Below are 23,351 nucleotides of genomic sequence, written 5' to 3' on the forward strand. Positions count from 1 at the left end.
TTCTTCTTTTAGGTCTGTTAATAAACTTCTTTATATTCTTTCAAGTTTGGTGCCTGTTTTGCATTTCTCCTAACTCTTATCTCACAGCAGATAAACAGTAATGAGTATTTTGGACTAAACCACTACAGCACCTTTGCAGGGCATCAGGGGCACTTCTTCTCACACAAAGGTAGAGAACTTCTTCATTCCAGCCCCACATTGCCACACCTGGGAAAACACATCTGATGGGAGATGTGACTCAGGGCCTTACGGGTCTGAGGCTGGTTCCCTGCATGACCATAGGACAGACCATACAAGTAGGATCTGTGATGGCCCTAAAGTTGCATTTATGCACCAAAGTCTGGAGGCCAAAGAGACTACAGATTGTGATACTCATCTTTTCTATTGCTCATGTTCACTGGAAAACTCCAGTTCTGCTTCTGGGAGTTCTTGGAAGCACTTCTGGCCTCATAGCACTGAACAGCTTGTGCCTGCCTCCTTGGGATTGAGAGATGTCATGCCACTTCACTACCATAAGGGCCTTAACCAAGGGCCTTGCCACCAAGGTACACCAAAAATCTGCCTAACCCCTCATGTTTAATCCAGAGGAGCAGAGAGAAAGTGTTCGTGATGATGGTCTGTGTGGCCCACCTCCTCTCCCACTTGCTCGTAACAGTTCTGTACTGAAAGCTTTCCCCCTGTGACCTGGGAGATATGGTTTCAACACACTCTGAGTACATTCTCTTGCACCCTTCTGTCAAATGGGGAATAAAAGACATCCTTTACCTCATGGCTATTCTCACTGGGCCTGTACTGCAGACCCTGTCTCACAGGCCAGTTTTTGCAGGATGGCTCATGACCACACTGTTAAGAGTTTGGTTCCTACAGAGTGGGCTGGCTGCAGCCACGCTGCACAGTGCTCAGCTCACATCTCTTTTCATGACCCTGTAGCTAACAGTCAGTATTTCCTGCTCATGGGCTTGGTGGGTTTTTCCAGTTCAAATTATGAAGAGTACTAACAGGTGTATGCTGCAGGCCATCACAGCAGTGCTGTGTCAAAAAACTATAATGCCAGGAAAAAAAATGTTGTGCTCTAGAAATGGGTGAGGGCACAAATTATGCTATTGCCTAACCTTGAATAATGATGAAGCACTGTCCTTGCTGAAGGAAACACATTTGGTATCTTCCACATTTGGTATCTTCCATCCTATCTGTTTGAAGCAAACCTTGGAGTGCTCTACATAGCTGACAACACTCACATTTCCCATTGGGGATACCAATGGATTTGTTCCAGAAGAGTGCTCTGACAATGATGCGTGTCTGGCATACTGACCATGGGTAGTATGAATGACCAGGAAACCCATTGGTGAAGAAGAACAGCAGTGTGCCAAGTTCAGCCACAGCATTTCTAAGCAATAGCTGCTCTACTTTGATGGAGTCCATGAAGTTCAGGAGAGGTCTCTCATTCTACTCAGCCAGAGCACCAAGCAGAACATCAAAACCACGTGAAACACAGTGCTGTACAGCAGCCCTCAATTGGTGTGGAAATTGGTGAGTAAGTAACGATGACACCCATTTTCCACTGCTCTCTCCCACTTTCAGATAATCCAGGCGAGTCCTACATTTGTAGGGTGATGTCCAGAAGCGTGCAGGAGAACACCAGGGTTGCATTATCTCCCATCCTCCCCTCCTTTCCCAGAAATCCAGAAGCCAGTTTCAGCTCTTTTATCACAGGTATGACCAGGAGACTGAGATGAGTCTCCTGTGGCTCTGCCCTTTTGAATGCCACTGCTGCTCTATGGAAAACCAGCTGCCACTATGTTTTCCTGACCACCTCTAAAATGATTGTCAAGGACAGAAAATATTAATTAAATTTTAATTAATAAATTGAATACTGTGGGGTTAATTATAGCTATTTAGAGGGAGTGTATGGGATTTGGAGGGCCTACCTTCTGGTGTTTTTGCACAAAGTGTTGCCTCTTCCTCTAAGCTCTAATTAGCTAGCTTTTTTCTTTTTAATAGCCAGCTTTCAAATGACTGCTCAGTAGCTCCCATTTTGTTCCTCATCAGCAGTCCTCCAGCACAGCTGCTACAGAAGGAAAGCAGCCCTGCAGTTTGCCTTGAAGGGAGCAGGTGATAAAGAATCTATCAGAAGTGGTGCAAACCAACAACATGAATTTAAAAAAAAAAAAAAAAGGAAAAAAATTAAAAAAAAAAAAAGGAAGAAAAAAACAACCGAGAGGTCCAGCCCCTAAACTATGTCAAGCAAGGAAACTATATAAGAAACAAAGGACATGGGAAGAAATAAGAAGGAACTGCAACATCTGAAGCTGCTGCAAGGTCAAAAATGTTCTCTCTGTATGCAGCCCTCTTGTCCAGCTGCATATTCTGCCTTCCTGCACATGCACAATGCCAAAAGCCATCAACAGCAGATAAGCACCTGGGAAAAAGCAATCTGTTCCAGCACAAAGTCAACTGTGAAACTTGAAATAATTTCTCCTCTGCTCCTTATTTTCAACCTACATATTTCCTCCCTAGTGGTAAAACCTTTTTAAAATTTAAATGAACCTAATTACCTGTACTTCTAGCTACTCAGTTTATACCTATAAAGAAAAAGGGTCCTTTCAGGACACTGTTAAAGTAAAGGCACACAGTAACACACTGTGCCCACATATGAGGAGTTTACTCCAGACAGCTTTTCAATCTCATGCCACTAGATGAAAACTAATAGTGCCTAAGAACCAGCACAGAAGAGAGCTTTGGAAGTTTGGGAATATTTTGGACATTGTTTTGTTGGGTTTTTTTGCAAAAGTGACCAACATGATCCGTAGGCAGCCCACTGCTTTTCCTCAAGTATCTGCTCCTGCCTGCTAAGTGCTCACGACTGAACGGCTGCCATGGAGGGAGCAGAGGGCAGTGGCTGGAAGATGAGGGCTGGCACAGGCACTGCAACCGGTAGCTGGCCTGGTGCCTGCCTTCTTCCTACCACAGCAGTTGGCTCCAAGTGGTAGGCATAGGAGACTGGTTTGGGCTCCTGCTGAGGTGAGACACGGTGAAGAAAAGAGGGAAGAAAACATGTTGCGTTTTTTTTCCTTTTATAACCAAGAGCCATAATGCTAGTAAGAAAAAGTGGGAATAGACTGGCCAATATGGAGAGCAGGATATCTCCAAAATTTCACATGGAACCCTGTGGTTTCTGAGGTTGGAAAACCATTGCCTAAATTAAGAAAGCTATCTTCCATCTCAAGAAAGGAAACATAATAGCCAGAATCACTCTTGCAGAAAAGCCTAACTCATCTGACTCCTCAAGTGTGCTCGAAAATTTTGTCTACTCTCCTTTGCAGCAAAACAGTTTCACTGCCCAGGGATGCTGAGCTGAGAGCCCTCCAGCACCAAGGCGTCTCCTCACCTCATGCTTTGCCTGAAAGTGTTGGATCACAGTGCAAAACCCCTGCTCCAGGTCTACCTTTCACATTCACAAAGATTTCTCCAAAACAGAGAAAATAAAGTACCGTCTCTTCTTCTAGTATTTGGAGTTGTGATACCTGAGAAATGCTTGCCAGCATGTGTAATAACACGTCTGTTGCAAGACATTGTTTTAAAAAAAAGCAACCCTGCACGGTGTCTTCAGACAGGCTTTTCTCCACTTCAACAGCAAAACTAATTCTGTAATGAGGAGCTAAAGATCCTGCAGCTTCAAGCTTCTGCTCCCGCCGGGACTTAGCTGCTTATTCAAAGTCCCAAGATCCCAGTCACACCGATGACTGGTCATCCCCCAAGCCTGTCACCCGTGGCTCAGAGGCCTGGAGCCAGGCAATGAGAGCACCGGCTTAGTTACAAGCTTAAAAGGCTGAGAGCCTTTAAGGAGGCTGAGAACCCGGATTAGCGAGGGTGTTTCCAAGCGGGGCGGCGGTGCCCGCCTGACTGGGCCGGACAAGCAAGAGCTGACGGCAGACTCAGGCTGCCGGTGCCACCTTCCGGACACACGCGTTATTCACCTTCCCCTTCGGAGGGAAGAACGCTAAGGAAGGTGGCTTCATTTCACTCTCTAGTCCTGCTTTTTTGGGGTTCCTCCCCGCCTCCCTTTTAATCCATCATCATGTAGCACATAACTGAAGGGGGAGCAGCCCCAGCAGGGTGGCGGCAGCAGAATCCAAGACGGCTGCACAGGGCATCCCGCCTCCTGTGGAAAAGTAGGTACCACAAGCTCACAAAATGTTCCCTGCCTTTAGCATTTCGTCTTCTTCAAGCATTTCCGTGAAACAGCCAAGCCTGGCAGAAGTAGCCACAAGACTCGTTTAAGAAACATCTGTGCATTTTAGGGATGAAAAGCAGGGGTGTGCAAGGGCACCCCGGTTAATGCCGAAGTGCCTTCTCAGGGGCTCACAGAGTATTTATTTGAGCAAGGACCAGCCAGTGGAGAGGGGTCTGACTCGCCTTGGTGGCCGATTAGCTTTAGTGGCCATGTAAGAGTGCAGATAAAATGAAATCTTGCCATTTATGCCAACAGCAGTTGTGTTCTCACAGAGAATTGTGCTCTTATAACATCCAAAACACAAACTGTTGCATGTGGCTATACCACAGGCATTTCTGAGAGCAAGGCTAAGGTTAGAGAGGCCACCTCATTCTGAAAAAATCCAAAATTATATCTCTCATGTACAGCAGCTGCAGTTCTTTCTATTTCTTACTGCTGCAGAGTGGGACTTGACCACTGTCTTCCAAGTGGCAAATGGGATACATACACCCAACACAGACCTCAAAACTGGCTTGCAGAGTAAACTTGGGAGCAACTTTTAGTGCACAGAAGATGTCTCCAAGGAATGGTTTAAAGAGCACAATTAGGAGTGGCAGGCCGGAAAAAAGCTGTGAGGTTGGAAAAAAAAGTCTGAACTGGTAGAAAGCAAAGAGGAGCTAAAAGGAAGAGCTATGGGCACAGTCAGGAAGCAGGCAGCAATGAAAACCTGCAGGCTGCAGAGTGCAGTGCTGCAGGGCTCTACACTGAAGACTTGTTCTTTTTCCCCAAACTAAGGTGGAACTTAAGAAATATGGACTTTGAAGCTGTCAAATGCTTGCAGCAGCTGCAAGCATGCAGCATGTAAAACAAAGGGCCTCAATTTAATGGCAGCTTTTTTAGGGATTACCATAACACGAGACAGTGGCAATAGAGGCAATGGGCCTTATGAAATGTTCACGTAATAAACTGTGGTCTGCAATGGGAACTTGGATGATCTAAGTATTATACAAATGCTGCTGTACTTCTATACTGCAAATGACACTTGTTTCCATTTCAGAGGACAGGGCTCAGCAGTGATGTGGAGTCAGGCTGAAGGACCCATAAAGCAAACGTGCAGCAACAGTAAGGCAATATATTTATTTCAGGATGTAATATTTTTTAATAGCATTTATTCTTAAATATGCACATAGCTATATGATAAATACCAGCTGTGTGGCAATTAAAGCCACACTGCAGCTTTGATATTGCCATGTTGCTGTTATGCAACCTAGTTTCAGATGCTGACCCATCCCGAGTTGCCAGTTTTTACAGGTGGACTCTACCTGAGTTTAGCTGCTGCACAGCAGCCCCAAATATATGTACTGTTACTGCTTGTTTGTGCAATGGCTTCATTCAATTTCTTTTAATGTAGACTTATTAAATGTAACAATAAGCTTTCTTCCACAACAGTAGAATCAGAGTAACTGATGATAACAGCAGTTTACTCATGTGAAGGCATCTAATTCCTACTGCTCTTAAGTCTTAGTTCCCATAGCCCTCCAGGACATGGAAGGATATGGACAAATCCCACCTGAATTAAGTTTCAGCGTGTTCTGGGAGTCTGAGCCTGGCAGAAAGGGATTTATAGATGCACTTCTCTCTAGGACTGCTATATACTGTTGTATGACTTATAACAAAAGGGGTCACTGAAGTACTTCTACTCTCACTGAGCACCATCTCTATTTACAGATTTTATAATTTCTTGTCTGTATTGACTTTAAAAGCATCTTTAGCATGCAAGCAGCTATTTAATGCATTTTGACCCCAAAGCAGGGAATTTGTACTAGTATTCCCACTAGAATGTTCGTCCTTTCGTGTCCATGCATTAGGGCTCTGTTTAAAATCTGTCCGTGTCCCTAATCTCCCTGGGGAGCTTTCCCTGAATATTCAATGCTAGTCCACAGTCTGTAACAAAAGAGGGAGGGGAAAAAAAAAAAATAGAGACAGAGAACAGTGTTTATGCATAAAGTTCAAGAGCCTTTTCACATAAAAAACATATGGACACACAAAAGCACCTCAACTACAGAGCCTGGCATTTCCACAGCAAAGACCTGACAGTGTGTGCAGTTTTTCAAGTTAACTAATTTACAATAAGGGCATCAGACATCTGAGCTCCAGATGCACTCATTCGGGCAGCCAAGGCCATAAATAAAATAGGAAAGAATACTCTTACCCTACCATAGGGTTTATAGAGATGTGTTGAAAGCTTAGCAGATGGGTTTTGCTGTCTCAGCTTTTACCTGCATAACAAAGTAACTCATAAAGCTGCTTACTGGCTTCTTCAGTTCAAGACCTTTGCATTTGCTCTCATATGCTCCCATGAAGATACGGCTAATTTAAACAACCAGCAAAATCCTACTCCTCAGGGAAGCTGATGGCAAAACTCCCACTGGCTCCAGCAGGCTCTGGGTGTTGCTCAACATAAATGCAATTGGATGAACTTGGTCAATAGCATAACCAACACTCAACTGAATTTGTATTCTTCAATCTACAGATTTGCCACCCTAATGCCACCCCTGGTTCTGCTCTCGTCCCATGGTTCTATGGAAGAACAAAACCAGTGACACAGCTACTGTCACAAAAACTGGGGTTGCTGCAGCCTCAGCCCAGGCTGACAACCAGCTCTCTCCCATGGAGAGGGGAGAAACCCTCTCTTGAATTAGGACAAGATATCAAAACGTTTTGTCATATCACTTTGTTTTGCTCAATCTACATGCTATTCTAACAGAGCAGAAAACTGGAATCACAAATCTGAAACACTGCATATCAGATAGCAAACATTTCTGAGTTTCAAAAAAGTTTGCCAGTTGAGAAATGAGTGTTTTCCCCCACATAGAGACATCATCATCATCATCATCACTCAGTCTAGCTTTCATAAACATCTGAGCACTCTTTTTGAAGCCAGTGTGCTGTTTGGGCAGACAGCATGGAAATTTTACAGTCCTTTCATCCCTGATACCTGTACTTAATGCTCACTGTTAATAATGGGATAGACACAGAGATGAACATACATGTGTATACAGACATGCTAAGAGAAGAAAACATTTCTGACATGTTCTTACAAGGGTATTAAATTGGTGAAGGCAGATTTCTGAGCTCAGCACATGCTAGAAGTGCATCCTCAAAACTGTATATTTGGCTGACTTTAGGAAAAATTATGCACTGTGAGCAACTGTGAACATCTGAGGATGGCACAATGACAGGGAGAGGAATACCCAGTCCGGGACCAAAGCCTGCATCAGGAGGAAGCAACAGGGGCAACTCCAGGGATGGGAGGTAGAACAGGCAGTACAGGGAACAGGCACCAAGGAATTTGCTGGACTAATGCATGGCTTATCCACGGTTGGATACATCCTTCCAGAACTCTCCTTACAGAACTTTACTCAAGCAGCTCTTGCAAACTGGGCTCTGCTTGTCTCTCCGTGCCTTGGCTCAGTCCCTCCCCACAGTCCTCATCCCCACCTGCTCTCAGGACCACTCACACACAGTGCACCCTGATTCCAGTCACAGAACTGCTTTATAATATAGCTCAGGGAAAGATGGAGGAAGAAGAGAACAAACATAACTGATGACTGATGACTCAGACTAACTAGAGAATGTGCTTAAAGCAAGTTTGTTTCACCAATGGCAGTGTTTTGCAGTTTGCTTTACCCCCTCCAGACTAGGTCATCCCAATTCCTTTTCTCCATTTAATGGTGACATAAATAAGTGGCCAGGAAGAAGCTGTCTCACCTATCATAAAAACACAGTACGCAGTAATCATAGGAGGCTACTGTTCAAGACAAAGCCATGAGCTCTGCATTTAAGAATCCGCTGGTCTGTAATTCTGAAGAACACATTTATTAGCAAAATCCTGTTTTTATAAGCTGCAAATCAAGACACAGCTTCCTTTAGCACCAGATTTATGAATCATGAGTCCTGTAGTGCATGAGACTTTGCTTTAGAAATAAAATTGCTTGCTCAACTGCAGAACACTTCAGTTCAGTCTTCTTTTTCTATAACTACTGCTTAGTCTCAAACCAGAACAAAACAGCTCTGTAATTACACATGCACTTAAAGTCCTCTTAGTATCTACCAGATTCAGTATAAAGGCATAACGATGAGTTTCTAAGTCTGACATCTGCTCGGTTAGCAGCATTTTCAATATCTGGCTACTTTGCAACACTTAGCAGCTAAGCTAAGCAGGTCTAGCACACAGTTAGACATGTGGATTTTTTGGGGTTTGGGAGGGGGGAGGGGTGGGCGGTGCTAGAGGTTTCCCAGATATCCCTTATTTCAAAGCAGGAAAAAAACAATGGCCAGCTCTGTACCAAACCACAGGTCAACAGATTTCAATGGTCAAGGTTAAAATTGGCCTCCAGCTAGCTGCACAGACTTATCCCACAGGTATTAAACAGGAAACTTTTAAACCTTAAAAATAGTTACAGTTATGTGACTTATCCTTTTAAAAATATTTTTATCATGTACATGAAGACTAGAAGCTTTCCTCCTTTGAAATGTTTGTGTTTGACACTTTCTCTAAAGCACAGCAAGTCTGTGTTTTTCTCTGTTGCACAGGCTGTGGGTTTTGTTTTGCTATTCTTTTTTCTTTCACAAATCAAGCTGTCAGCAGCACGGGAAGTAATTCCGTAACTGGGACACGTAAGAGCTCTGTTCTGAGACTGCATCGCTGCCCCCAGTAAAGTCACCCTTGGAAACAAGAGCACTTGAGAATATCTTAGCACACAATGAAATGTTTTTTGCTATGGTTTATTTGGCTGAAAAGGAAAAACATAATTCAAGGGAAAAACACCAGCACTTAGAGATACTAAAAGTATGTGGGCTCTGCTGAGCTTCCTGCTACTGCAGGACACAACCTCTAAAGAACACTGTGTTTGAATACTCACTTCTGTGGGGACAACGCTTTTGGGCCAGGAGATAAACCTAGTTTTCTTGGACTGATATGAAAACTAAACAATAATATATGCTCCTCTCCTACTACACAAACACTCCCAAAACTAAGGGAGTCCAGCCCAATACCAAAGGGTCATGCTGTGCACAGCTGATTGCTACACGAATTGCTTTAGCCTGCTATTAACTTCTTCCTCTGCTCCTTACTCACTGCCTCGTATTATGGCTCCTAGGTGTTCTCTCCACATGTCCAGACTTCATCCCCAGCAGATCCATCCCAGTTGTCCCCAGATTCCACATCTAGCCACCACATCCCCTCGATCTCCTGCGGGGGCCCTGGAGCCTATCTCCACCATCAGATGCACCGTGCTTAACCAGCCCAGCCATGTAATTAGTAGCGCAGCTGCACAGCCGCCAACCTGCCAGCGCACATGTGGCAGACCACTTCTTGGCAACTATTAATCACATATTGCATAAGAAACAGTCCCTTAATGCAGGCGAGTCTTTCCACTCCCGAATCATGTAAAAGACATAAAAGCTTTTGGCCATGCAGAAAAGTGAACAAAATGAGTGGTAATTAACTCTCATGACTACAAAGGCTAACAACTTCGGCACTTACAAAGGGGATCAGAGGCAGCTGAGCTGAGAAAGAACTGTAGCAGAACAAGTATTTGCCTGGGAGCAAACACTGCCTGAGTGCTTATTTTAGAATGAATAGTCATGTTAGTTAACTAGAGCTAACTACTGAACAAATAGCTCACGTTACAGCATACCGAGGTACACTAAATGCATCCTTTGATGTACTAACTGACAACCTACTGCAGAGTTCTTTTTTTCAGAAATTAAAAAAAACCCCACAATTTATCCTTCGGAGCTGATTCTGGGTTTTCGCACAGTCTTTTCACAGATTAATGGAAACGAACCTAAAATGGACTTAATCATTGCAGCATGAGATATTTACATTCAGCAAGAGCATGTGGTTTGCAAAGAAAAAAAAAAGAGGAACCAAACTAAGTTTTTCTGTAAATCAACACATGTGACTATTCCTGACTATCTCAGGATGGGCAAGTTTTGGTGCACTACATGTCCTTGGTGTTTCTGACCTTTTAGCACAACTGCAGCCTCTAAGCACCAGGATTTGGTCTGCTGTTCAGCAGCATACTATGCAGCCTGACACACCCTTCATGCCACTTACTTAAAATACCAGTGTGGACAACGAATATGACTCCCATGGTTTTCAAGAAGTAGGGGAAGAGAGCTGGGATTTGGGGAGTAATTTCCAAGGCAGCTGATATTCATCCTGAAATAAGTAAAATGTGTTCTGATCATTACCATGAAAGTAAACACATCTCATCTGGAAACACGTAAATTCAGGAGTAAAAGTTTCTTTTTTATATGAACTACTTCACACTGGTGATAAACTTAAGGGATTTGACAGGGATTAAAGATTCACTTGTCAGCTGCTATGTCCCTTAATTAGCTTCCTAACATCCATACTGACTGAAGCAGCATGTTCTCAATTTAGCAAATCAGGCGTCTCTGTCCAGGTTTCACTGTAGCTCTGAAGTCCTGAAAAAGAATATTAAACACAGTGATTCTTCTGCCCCCTAGTAGACATAATCTATTATATAAAATTTCTTCCATCCCAGCTTTTGTGAAATGGACAACAAAAGTATTAACCTAATTTCCAGAAGTTGCATGAAGTGTGTGTGGCTCTTCATGATCTTTTGAGGAGAAATTCACATACCAAAACCTCATGTTGTGCTCTGCTATGACCTGCTCTTGTATCTCCTATTTCACTTCAGGTCTGCAGCAAACTTCACCACATACAATCACTCACAACTTCACATCCATACCACAGTTAGGTATGGATGGCCTTGTTTGAAAAGCACTTGACAGGACATAGGGGTTCTCTGCCACAGACAATTCAGACCCCAACTGTTTAATCCAGCCAAAACTTCCTCACCCCTGTTTTGCACTCCCACCTGTAATGCAGAGATGATAAAATTCTTCAACCTTTTCAGCTAAATATTCTTCTACTTTTTAAATAGTACACTCCTTAGGACAGAGGGTCAAACACATACTTACCCAGAACCAAGCACAAATCACTCTTTAATTTAACTCTTTGGGATCTCTAGGTAAGAATCAGCCCCTAAGATGTTAACCAGCTTTTGTTTAACAGCATTTTTAAAGCTCAAACCAACTGTAAATCAGATAAGGCAGATTCTCACTTTGGGCCATTAGGTTTACCTCATTTCCATCCTCCTGTCTTTTTATGCTCTTGGTGATTCCAGGCAAGTTTCTTCCTGGTCTCTTACACTTGTTTTGGGCCACCTCACACCGCTGGAGCCATGCAAGAAATTGTAATAACAATATTAACTGCTCAGCTTTGACAGGACATAGCTTATTTTTACTGGATTACTTTTCTGGCACAGCATTTAAAGCACCAAATGATTTGACACCTGTAATTTTATACTTGGAATAACACAAGGTATTCATACTTCTTTTGTAATGTAAGATAAAAGCAAACACTACATATGTTCTCATTCCAGTGCTGCTGTCTGACAGCTATTTGCCCAAGGAGAAAAAAGTACTGTTACATTACAGAATATGTGGAAAAGTAAAAGCTATGGAAAAGAAATCATTAAATAGCTAACTTATTCCCCTGCTAGCACTAGACTGTTCCCTGCAGCATGTTTCAGAGTGTTTTGTCCAGTCTGGTTTTACAAGTTTCACATTACTTTCATTTATATATTTAATACAGCACTGAGTCCAATGTGGTTTGGTGCTGCTTATTTTCCTTGTCTTTCAACTAGAAGACTCAGTGATACACCAGCTGTTCATATAGAGTCAGCTCCAAAACTACTGAAAAAATATCTGGACTCTTTCCACTGACTTCAACAGGCTTTTGGACCAGGCTCAGGAAAAGATGACGAATACATTTCATGTAAGACTAAGCAGGTTACAGTCAGCAAAGTATAAAGAGGATTAGCTGTGTAAGATCCAAAGGCACATTACCCTGCATGCTGAAATGCCTGCCTAACACACTTTCACTTTCACGGAGAGAAAGGGCCAGATTAATTTCTGGTGCTCTGCCACTAAGTCAATGCTACCATGCAAGGAATGAGTGTGATCTGGAATCCACCCAGTTAACCTCATTACAACTGGGATTTTCCTAAACTAGAGGTGAGATAATTTATTTTCTAAAATTGCAAAACCAACAAGCAAATCATAGAATGGTTTGCGTAGGAAGGGACCTTAAAGCTTGTCTAGTTCCAATCCCCCCCCACCATGGGCTTTTTGCTTTTCAGATAAGTTTAGGTCTTTAGACTAGAGACCCTATGGAATAAGTATCTGGAAAAACACAATGGGTTTTGTCTCTTTCCTCTGTCAGGGAAGGATGAACTCTCTTTTACTTCAGAACCTGAAATGGGTCATATTTGGTTTAAGACATACATATCTAGACCTTCGCTTTTTGTCACCAAAACAGATGGGCAACCCCAAACCAATTTGTGCATATTTTATGGAGCACTGATACTACAACATCCCCCCACTGTGTATGCTTTGAGTGCATGACTTCTGAAAGCTAGAATGCCTTTTATCGGGGATTATTCTACCAGTGGGGGATTCATTCTGAACAATACCATCAAATGAAGATGGTGGTGTGCAGTTATTCTCCCCACCCTTTCAAAGTTCACAGTAAAACGTGTCAGTGTTAGGGATGTTCTCAGCTGCTGAGAATGCTTTAATCAACCAGACTATTTTTTCTGTTCCTTCTGTTCCCTAGGGACAGGGAACTTCATAGCACTGCTTTGTTGTACGATGTGTACAGTTATAACCTACGCTAAAAGTATGCCATTAATGAATGAACACTGAGTGTGTGTGTGTCAAGCAGATGAGAATGTTCTTTTGATCTTCTGAGCTCCACCACTGTGGCAGACGGGTGTCTAAACTGCTTTATTAATGCACTGAAGTCTTCCCTGATTTCTCAAATAATACTGAAGAAAAATCAGAATTTCATCACGGTGTGATTTTCTGCTCTTCCAGTTCAAATCTAGCTGGAAGTTAGGGAGTAGGGGAAAAAAAAGATTATTTCTTTATTTATTTCCTAATTTTCCAGGGGGGTGGGAGGAATATTTCATGTGCTTGACACTCTCTGAGGCAGCCAACAGAAGCTTCTCAAATTTCTGTTTAATTTCAAAGCAGTTTCCACACAACATGGGGGGTGTATTTAGCTTTAGGTACAATTTTGAAACTAATTCACTAGAGGAAGACAATGGATTCAAAGGTTTTTTTGAGGATAACATAGAATCAGAATAAGCATGTTTAAAAATCATAGAGGTTTATGAACATGATTACAGCAATGGTTTTAGCCTCCAGCATATGAATAGCAGTGAAAAACAACCCAACTGGTGTGAGGCCACAGAAACATATGGGAGAAAGTTTAAAGGCAAATGCCTGTAGGTAAACAATGTAAAAAATCCTTGATAATCCTTCCAAATATATGATTCTTATGTGGTGGTGTGATGAAAAACTGTGAATCCACTCAAATTTTCCCAGATTGAATGACATCTCCAGGGAGAAGAGAAAAAGAGGCAATGTAGGACCTCTGCTCTGTAAAAGAAGCAAATCAAATTACCACTTCACAGGCAGCTAAGCTGATCTAACTAGTCACTTGCAAAAGTGAGAGGTCAGGTCTCTCAGTCTCTTTGCCATCCTCCCAGCTGCACATGCAACAGCTCCGTACTCCCCTGATCACAGAATCACAGAAAACGTTTGGGTTGGAAGGGACTTCAAAGATCATCCAGTTCCAAACCCCCTGCAATGGCCAGGGATGCTACCCACTAGATCAGGATTCTCAAGCCCCATCCAATCTGGGCTTGAATATTTTCAGGGATGGGGCATCCCTCTGGACAACCTGTTCCAATGCCTCAACATCCTCACAGTAAAGAATTTCTTCCTAATATCTGATGTAAACCTACTCTCAGTTTAAAACTATTCCTCTTTGTCATATCATCACAGGCTCTTGTAAAAAGTCCCCGTCCAGCTTTTTAAGGTCCCCTTTAGGTACAGGAAGGCTGCTCCAGGGTCTCCCTCGAGTCTTCTCTTCTCTAGGCAGAACACCCCCAGCTCTCTCAGCCTGTCTTCACAGGAGAGGTGCTCCAGCCCTCTGAGCATCTTTGTAGCCCTCCTCTGGATCTGTTCTAACAGGTCCGTGTCCTTCTTAGGCTGGACAAAGCACTCTACAAACAGTCTCATGAGAGCAGAGCAGAGGGGCAGAATTCCCTCCCTGGCCCTGCTGGCCACACTGCTTTGGATGCAGCCCAGGACACAACTGGATTTCTGGGCTGCAAGTACACATTGCCAAGCTTGCCAAGTACAATTGCCAAGCTTCTCGTCAACCAACACCCCCAACTCCTCCCCAAGGCTGCTCTCGATCCATTTTCTGCCCAGCCTGCTTGTGCTTGGGATTGCCCCAACCCATCTGCAGCACCTTGCACTTGGCCTTGTTGGACTTCATGAGTTTCACACAGGCTTACCTCTCAAGCCTGCCAAGTGTCATCACTTCCTTCCACACCTCACAGCTTGGTATCACTGGCAAATCCTCTACGTCACATCTGTCATGTAGTCAGCTATTTACCTCACTATGCCAGAGAAAGCTGCCAATCTTTCTGCTGTTTTTCTTCCAGGCTAATAGGTCAAAGCAGCTAATGAAGAGATCCAACACGTCAGAGCCAGCATGGTAAGCAGCAGAATTACCAAGACCAAGGACTCCTGGGGATGGAAAAAGGACTGGGGACTGCCACCTCTCTTCTGTGCAAACTGAAATTGTCTGAGGGTGTCTCATGGAAGAACTGTCTTAACTGCAAGAACTTATTATTAGAAGGGAAGGGGGAATTGAAAGAAGTGGAACAAGTAAGGGTCCTGTTCTTTGGAGGAGTGTGTATATCAGGGTACAAACTAGAGCAGTAGAAATCCCATAGGTCTGCAGAGGATTTCACGGGTAGAAAAAGCTGTGTACATATGCAGCAGCTGCAACACACAGGAGCAGGGGATGTATAATCTATATGCAAATAACTGTGTAGTTCCCCCATGAAAGCATGGGGCTGACTGCACAGCCTTAGTAGCTGCATGATATGTCTACATCAAGTCTGCTGTTTCTGATGTGTTGCACTTCATATGCATGGCTGGTCAGCACAGCACACACACAGAGCTGCTTCTGTGAGGGGCTTCATGTCCTGTAACTGCTGTGTGTGCTCACAGTGCTGACACCCAGAGTTTCCAGGCATGCAGCAACCAGTTCAGAAGTGTCTGCTCTCTACAGCTATCACATATCTGGAAAGCCCAGACAAATTTATGAAGCCCTCAAAATCTGCCTAATGTGATTTCCAGGTGCAAAGAGTACATGTGTCTGGGAAAAGGAAGCCTGCAGCATCTAGGAAGTCCTTTGCTACCTGCACAAAAGCAAACATAGGACACCAAAAGTTTAGGAACACCTGTTCTGATGAAGTGAAGGCAGGGCTGGAGCTTAAGTCTCAAATTCTTCACCTGTCTTCTCTACTGACTTGATTTACCACAATTACATTTGACAATGAATTTGAGAGGATGTGCTTTCACATAATGGAAACACGAGAGGAGTCTTGCAGTTCAGCTTCACAAATGTTCCTGTTACTGAGACCATTACAAAAGCTGCATAAGGAACTTATTTCAGGTCTAGATACCCAGGAAGAAAATAACTATAAACGAGTAAGAGGCTATGCACTAAGATGAGAATCCACCCTTCTCTCTCCTTTAAATGGCATTGGCTTATAAAATTAATTACTTACATACCTCACAGAGACGCAATATTTAATTAATATTTGTTAAGTGCTTTGAAATTCTGATGGACGACATCATACTATTGTGCATCATGATTAATACAGTGTAAAAGTGATGCCATTGGTGTTGCTCAAGCAGAATGCTGAAAGGATATCTGTTGAGTTTCTGATTGAAAAAGGGGAATGGAGATAGAAAAGGTTTAGAAAACCAATTTAGAACTCAGCCTAAAGAAAAAGGGAGAACCGGGGAGGAGAGGAGCTAAGACATTTTTCAGAGGTATTTACTGTGCAGTGTGCATTAATTCCTGCAAAGTTAAAGTGTAAGTGCCTACAGCAAAATCCTGGCTCAAATCAAGTACAGAAAATGTTTCACTGACTTCAGTGAGGTGAAGATTGTTAGTTTTTGTCATAATTTCCAGCAGATGCATCCCATACGCAGGTTTGCAACTTTGCACGGCTCCTTGTTTATAGTTTAGGTTCAGGAAATAACCTCATCAAGCTCAGGCATGCTCACCATATAAAGGCAACTGCTCCACTTCTAATCTTTCTACTACATCCCACACTTCGAGTAAACCTTTCCATTCTGTTAATGAACTTGGACCTGAGCTACCTATTTAAGTTGGTGGCAAAACTCCAATTAAATGGAAGCTGTGTGGAAATCACTGTAGATTTTGTAATAAACATGGGAAGCAAACATCCTGTGTTTAACAGTGTACACTCCTGGAGTTCAACTCATTACTCAGAATTCTGTGGAATTCTGACTAGAGAAACAAATCAAAACAAACTAACCAACCAAACCCCCAAACTCCCAAAGTAACAGAAATTCAGGCAACTTATATTTTTAAGCATTAGTCTTTCATACCTAGTAAGATTAAGATTCAGAGAAACATGTTCCTCACCACTTCTGGATAAGGCAGAGTTAATTCAACTGAAAGCTTTGCATCTGTGAGGCTCAAAGAAGAAAGGTTAAAAAAAATAGCAAGGGAGAGGCACCAAAATTTGAGAGAAGGTACCTGTGAGCTTCTAGTATTAAGAAGAGTCACTTTAAAGCAGGCGCCTACAGCTACTTTAGGTAGGAAACTAAGTGAAAATGTTCTAGGTTTCAAATTTTGATACATTTTTGTTTTTGATAAGGATTGAAGACTTATGTGGTGTTTATGGGGCTCTTGGTAAGCTATTAATTACCCTTTTCCAAGTGGTCTGTGATGGCTTCCATCCTCTTAATGTACTCCTACTCAGCACAGGAAAACTTAGAAGCACTATTTATTCTAAAGCATTTGTTAAGGTGGGCTCTCTAACCATGCTACGTGTAGAAATGTTGTACTACAGCAAACCAGCACTTGTAGAGCAGTTTTGTGTCTATGTAACTGGTAGACCAAATGTAATGATCAAGTTGCACATAGCAGCTCTCCCTTTCACTTGTGCTAGCATGCTGTATGTTTTTAACTGTAGTGCAGGCTCTGAAGCACGTAGGCTCGTAGTTTTCTCTCTCAGTGCTTGTACAGCTGTGCCCACCAATGTATGTGTCCAGTAGAATCCAAGGAAATGTTCCTGGATGCCAGGATTAAGCTCTAATAACTCACATGCAGCTCACATTGTAGTTCTAAGTGTTGACAGTTGCTTTCCAGTCCTACTGGAATAAGCAACATCATTCTTCCATCTAAACTCAGTAGTCAAAATCTGTTGGTGTATGACCTACACCATGTTGCTGCTCTTGGGATCCTAAGGAGGGATGGTATTAAGGTGCCAAGGCAAAAATTCAAGCCTAAAGATTTTATTGACTAGAAGTTAAATGTGTGATACTTAAGTCATGCAAAAACAGTGTTGTGTCACTCGTGTAAACAGGTAGGCTGTGTCTCTTTCCTCAGAATGTTCATTAATAAGATACTTACTGGACAACCAGTACCACCAAATATGGCAAATGCTTCTCCAAAGTCTGTCTTTATTATGGCTGGAGACAATGGTGAGCAGGCAGTACAGAGGAAAAATCATTCTGTCAGCTTCTTGGCATGGGTACTTACAGGGAAGGCCACTGAAGAGATGCTAACTACGTATTCTGAAGAGGTTTCAATTTCGTGGAGGGGCCAGAAGAAAATTATACCAGAGATCAGAGTAAGCAAGGCTATACGTAAGACTAAGCATTGTCTGCATTTTGCTGACAAGACATGAAGGATTTTCAAGATAATACTGTTCTTCATTTTTAGACATCAGGAAAAAACCCTATCCTGCTAAATAAGGTATTTCATGACTTGTTTGCCTCTCTGTGTGTCCATCTACATTATCCTTGACTTTTTACCTGGCTTTTTCCTACTGGTTTATGCTTTTTTCCCAAGCAGGCTGAACAGCAGCCCAGCAGCAATCTCTAAAAAACCTGCACCTGTATGGAAAGTACCTGAATTTCCTCTAAACCTATCAAATGAATCCTAATCACTCATCTCACATGCTTTCCAGAGCAGGTTCTTGCAGTTCTCTAACCTTTTAACTTATGTTTTTGTGCCTGGTTTTAATGTTAAAACTTCTTTTGTGGTTCTCTTATGCCATGAACAGGGCAAATATATTTATTTTTATCTCTGGCAAGACTTGCATTCCTTCTACTTACTTATAACCTGCCAAACTGAACTATCATTTGGCAGTTTAGTCACTCTGTATCCACAAATGCCTGTGTACTCGGAGTACCTTTTATTTTCTCCTACCTGCCAGGTACCCTACACACATTTCCAAGCCTCAGGTGATGGATCTCTCATGTTACATTAAAATGAATGTTGTTCAGATGACCGTGTCTTTTCGAATAGTCCAGATCTTGGTGTATCATTCTGTGTTTACACCTTCAATTTGTGGTGCTCACCAAAACCACACAAACAGTTGTAGGGACTGTTGTAGAGTGCTAAAAGACTGAAAAGGAGTGGTGTGAGGTCTTTGGGACTGCATTAGACTTCTGCTGGATCAAAGCTCCCTATAGACATTCATTCCCATTTCTTATGGGTCTTCCTTCTCGGGGAGTTCAATATGTCAATTTTAACTATTTTAATGCTAGACTGGATTCTTAGAATTACTGCTGGCTATGTCTATATCAGGAATAAGCATGAGTCTGCGAATGAAAATACCTGATGCTGAGGGTTGTGTTCCTACTATGGGTTCTGTGCATGTGGTTTGTTTAGGTTGGCTCTTGCCTGCCCTCACAGACTTTCCCACCTATGAGTTGTGGAGAGTGTTGAGCATTCACTGGTGGTGCAGCCTCTGGTGATCCAGCTGAAAACTTCATGTTCAAGTCAAAGTGCAGTACATGGAGATAATCTGCTTCAAGCCCACGCTCTTGCCGCTCACTTATTTAACATCATCAAAGTGAGAATCTGCACTAGTGCTGGTGCACAGATCACCACCTGTCAGACAGTCTGGGAGATTACTGTTGCCATTAATGAACTTAATCCACATCTGGAGAAGGCACACAGGGATGTGGAAGATTTCTATCTCTTTGTTAGTTAATGGGAGAAGCTTACAAAGTCAATCTTCAAAGCACAGATAGGAAAAAAGAAAACATTCCCTGTTCACTGCCTCCAGTTTGGATCTATAAGAGGTCTAATAACATGATGGCAGAATACATTTTGATGTAATGGATAATTGAGTTTACTATGTTTAGTGTAGTGATCAAATTAATAGCAGGATTGACTTTTTATTTGGTGTAGGGAGGGGTAAGAAAGGCAGGGCAAAGCCCCTATTATCTGCTGTGTACTGAAGATATGCAGAGTACTCTGAGACAGCTCAGGAAACAGGGACTATGTATTTTAGCTGGTGGAATGCTATGCAAACACTTAATGAAAACACTTAAACACCAAGAAAAGCAAATTACTCTGCCCTGGGAAAAGGGGGTGAGGGTGGTTAAATTCAACTGCTATTACTGCTGTGCAGTTGTTAAAAAACCACCACTGCACCACAGCAGATGAAAGTATTCCGTCACTTAAGACATTCTTATACCAGAAAGGATGCCTGAAACATGCTAAAAGACAAATGTCAGTATAAAGTACCTGGTGATGCTTTTTCAAGTGGCTCACAACAGGGAAAAGACTAAGAAGTAATGCTGAACTGATAACTTAAAATTTTACTAACATATTCCAGTACTCCTGTGTTTCAGGTAACTTTTCAGAAGTATATTCTCAAAAACTTTTTATTCCTTACAATATACTGAGAAGAAAAAAGTAAAACTGCATCTTCAAGAGGTTAGCTCCCACACTAGCCTGATGGTCACGTAACTGCTCCTTCCAGAAACTGACACATAATATAGCCTTTTTCTGCAACCTCCTCAGTTATGCAAAATCACAGCTCAAAACTGTAGACTGAGTCACTAACAGCAGTACAGAGAAATAGAAAAATCCAGCTAAGTGCCTTTCTTCCCCCTCTCCCCTCCCACTTGCTTGAATATGCAAGCATTTCAAAATAGGTATTCACACACATCACTTGTTGACTTCTGTTTCAGTGGCACTTGTACAGCTGGGACAAGCAGAGAGGTCTACACAAAAAAGCTGTCTAGAGCTGATGCAGCCAGCCTTCAGATCTGTGTCTAGAGCCTCCTCCTAATTCTCAGAACAACCGCAAGCTGGGCTGCCACCAAATCGTCCTCAGAGCTGCTCCAAAGACTGTGCTGCAGCCTGGGTAAGGCAGCACAGGCAAATGGGGGAAGCTGCTGTGTGACAGCAATGCCCACATGGAGGGACTTGTGCTGTTCAACAGATAAGCTGCATTCACCTGTGCTGGCTAAACTGGGGCAGGTATAAAAGAAAGGCCAAGTGCCCTAACAGCCACGTTGCTTAGGGAGGGTGTGCGTGGGCCCATCTCTTTGTGTGAGCTCCAGCTCCTAAGTGCCTTAAGTGTAGCGAAAACAACCCCCAGCATCAACTCTTCTTCCTGCTTGATTTTATGTTGTGGTCACAGCTGCAAAGGTAAGGATGTTATTTTGCTCCTCTGGCACTGAGTCAAAACCCCGAAGTTTGTATTAGAAAAGTGGCCTGGAAAGTACTGTATTAACAGACATGCAAAGCCTCTGACTTCTGGGGAATAACCAGCTTTGAAGTAAAATACACTCAGCAATAATCCAAGCACACTTCATTAATTTCTGAACTGCAAGGGCAAAGTACTACTCAGAAAAAGCTGTAAGACAGTAATGAAGGCTTTGGGGTTTATTTTTATTTTTAATCCCAAAAGCTCCTTATCTCCCTTCTTCATGTTTTTTCATTCAATTTACAGTAGTCTAAGTTAAAGCTCATCTAACAAAAAAATGACACATTAAGTTTAGCTAACCTCTTCACCACCCTCTTGATGAGAATCCTTTCTTCCTCGGTGGAATAAATGCAACAACTTTACAATTGGTATGTTGCTTGTTTAAGATAACTTTTCTTTGCACTTTGTGTTTAATGGAATTTGGCTGATGTAGGATATTTCAGCACTTAAATAATTGAGATAGTGAGGGCAGCAACTTTTGCCAAGTCTTAACTAGCACAAAAGGATCTCTAGGCAGGAAGGCAGTATTTTGTTATCTGTCAACATGCATGCATCTTTCTCTACCACACCCCCAGTCAAGTTTGAGAACCCTTGACACACCATGAAACATCGGTTTACTGTTCAAATTTGAGTCAAAGCTTAGACTCAAAACAAAGAGTAGTTGCAGTTTAACACTGGATTTAAGTGCAGGTCTGAGGAGTTGCTGCTGGAACGGGGGTGCTCATGCCACTTTTCCCATCCTACTGCTGGACTGTGCAGCTGCAGTGCCTGCCATGTCCAGAAAGCCTTGATGCACTGGAAAAACCAACTTTTAAAAAGCCAGCTGATCCCTAAGCCTGATGCAAGAGGTACAGCACGATGTTCAGCTGGGCGGTGGAACAGGGCCACCTTGCTGCCGCAGCTTGCTATTACTCCAGCCTTTGAGGCTGGATTAGGGGTTTTTAAAATTTGTTTCAACACTTCAATTCGTCAAAAACTGGCTCTAAAAGAAGCAACCCAGGCCACTCTTACACTTCATGTTACATGCTCTCTTCTTGCACTTAAAGAGTTCATGTGAATGAGCAGAAAGAAACCAACTAGGCTGGAAAGCAGGAGCACCTAGCCTCACTAATAAGAAGGGGTAGGGGAAATCTTGTTCCCTTCAGTGATCACAGCAGACTTAAACAGGAAAGTTCCAATTTTTATGAAGAAACATAGCAGTGTTTGAACATGAAACCTGCTCAAGATAACCTGGTCGCTTCACAAGCTGTACCTGAATAACAAAGTAAATCTGACTGTAGATTCCTTACCATGTGGATGAGTTACTGCAACCAACTTGCTTTATGTTCGCCCTACCTCTTCACATTTCCTCTGGCTGTGCTCCTGCCACCGAGTTCCCCACAGAACAGAGCACCATGGGCCTGTGCCTGTTTTAAGCAACAAGAGATGTTTTCTGCCACTTTTCTGATTATTCTCTGTGTATCAGGCTTTCTCTGTAGCTTGCTAGATAAATTTGCCTTGCACCCCTCTTCTGAAGGCGGCCGAGACGTATCTCAAGTGCAATTACAATTAACAGGGCCCGAAGGGAAATGTGTTCAGGCTCTCGGGGTCACTGAGCAAGCCCCTACTCGCCTCACGGCACTGCTGCCCTCGCCGAGATGCCACCGCCCAGTGCCCCTGGTTTGACCCCCGCCGCCTTTGCAGGCGCCCGCCGCTCCCCGAATCACTGCGGCGCTGCCGTGGCCGGAGCCCCGACGGAACTCCCGCGTACGAACCCCCTCCCGCGCCCTTTGCCGCCCCCGCCAGGCCCCGACCGCCCCCTGCCGCCGTTTGCGCCAGGCCGAGCCCGCCGGGAGGGGCAGCGGGGCTCGCTGGGGTGCGGCGGTGCCGGCGGGAGCGGCGGCGGGGCCCGCCCTGGCCGTGCCCCGGGCTCGCTGCCCGACCCCACTCACGGCAGCGGCGTCGGAGTCACGCGGGCGCCGTGGGGGCCGCCATTGCTGCGGTGCCAGCGGGGCGCGGCAGGGGGCGCTGGCGGGAGGCGCTGGGAGCGGCGCGGGGAGCCGGGGGTGTGACACCCTCTCCTGAGTCGGAGGGGACCCGCAGGGACCATCGGGTGCAACTCGTGGCCCTGCACAGGACAGCCCCAAGAGCCCACGTGCCTGAGAGCGTTGTCCAGGTGCTTCTTGAACGGTGTCAGGCTTGGTGCTGTGACCTCTTCCCTGGGGAGCCTGTTCCAGTGCCCAGCCACCCTCTGGGGGAAGAACCTTTTTCTAATACCCAACCTAAACCTCCCCGGATACAATTCCAGGCCATTCCCTCGGGTCATATCACCAGAGAAAAGAGATTAGTGTCTGTCACTCCTCATCACGTGGAAATTGTAGACTCTGATGAGGTCTCCCCTCAGTCTCCTCCAGGTTGTA

At 43.7% G+C, this 23,351-nt stretch overlaps 1 protein-coding gene across 3 annotated transcripts in view; it reads right to left on the reverse strand.

Annotated features, from left to right (window-relative positions):
• The window catches only part of LOC121671564 (cytochrome c oxidase assembly factor 1 homolog), a 54,844-nt gene extending 31,894 nt beyond the window's left edge, over window positions 1–22,950 (reverse strand). Inside the window, exons 1-3 of one of the 3 annotated variants that reach the window (XM_042043497.1) lie at window positions 22,884–22,943; window positions 22,242–22,358; window positions 11,393–11,485 (exon numbers count right to left, since the gene is read on the reverse strand). The gene's annotated coding sequence lies outside the window, so the exon portion shown is untranslated. Of the gene's footprint in view, window positions 1–11,392; window positions 11,486–22,241; window positions 22,359–22,883 lie in introns of all 3 variants that reach the window. The other 2 variants (XM_042043495.1, XM_042043496.1) reach the window with 2 other exon arrangements.
• Between the last annotated feature and the right edge of the window lie 401 nt (window positions 22,951–23,351).

Source organism: Corvus kubaryi, unplaced genomic scaffold, assembly GCF_017639235.1.
Source record: "Corvus kubaryi isolate FWS band 111438036 unplaced genomic scaffold, C.kubaryi_AGA036_p1.0 37398, whole genome shotgun sequence".
NCBI lineage: Eukaryota > Metazoa > Chordata > Aves > Passeriformes > Corvidae > Corvus > Corvus kubaryi.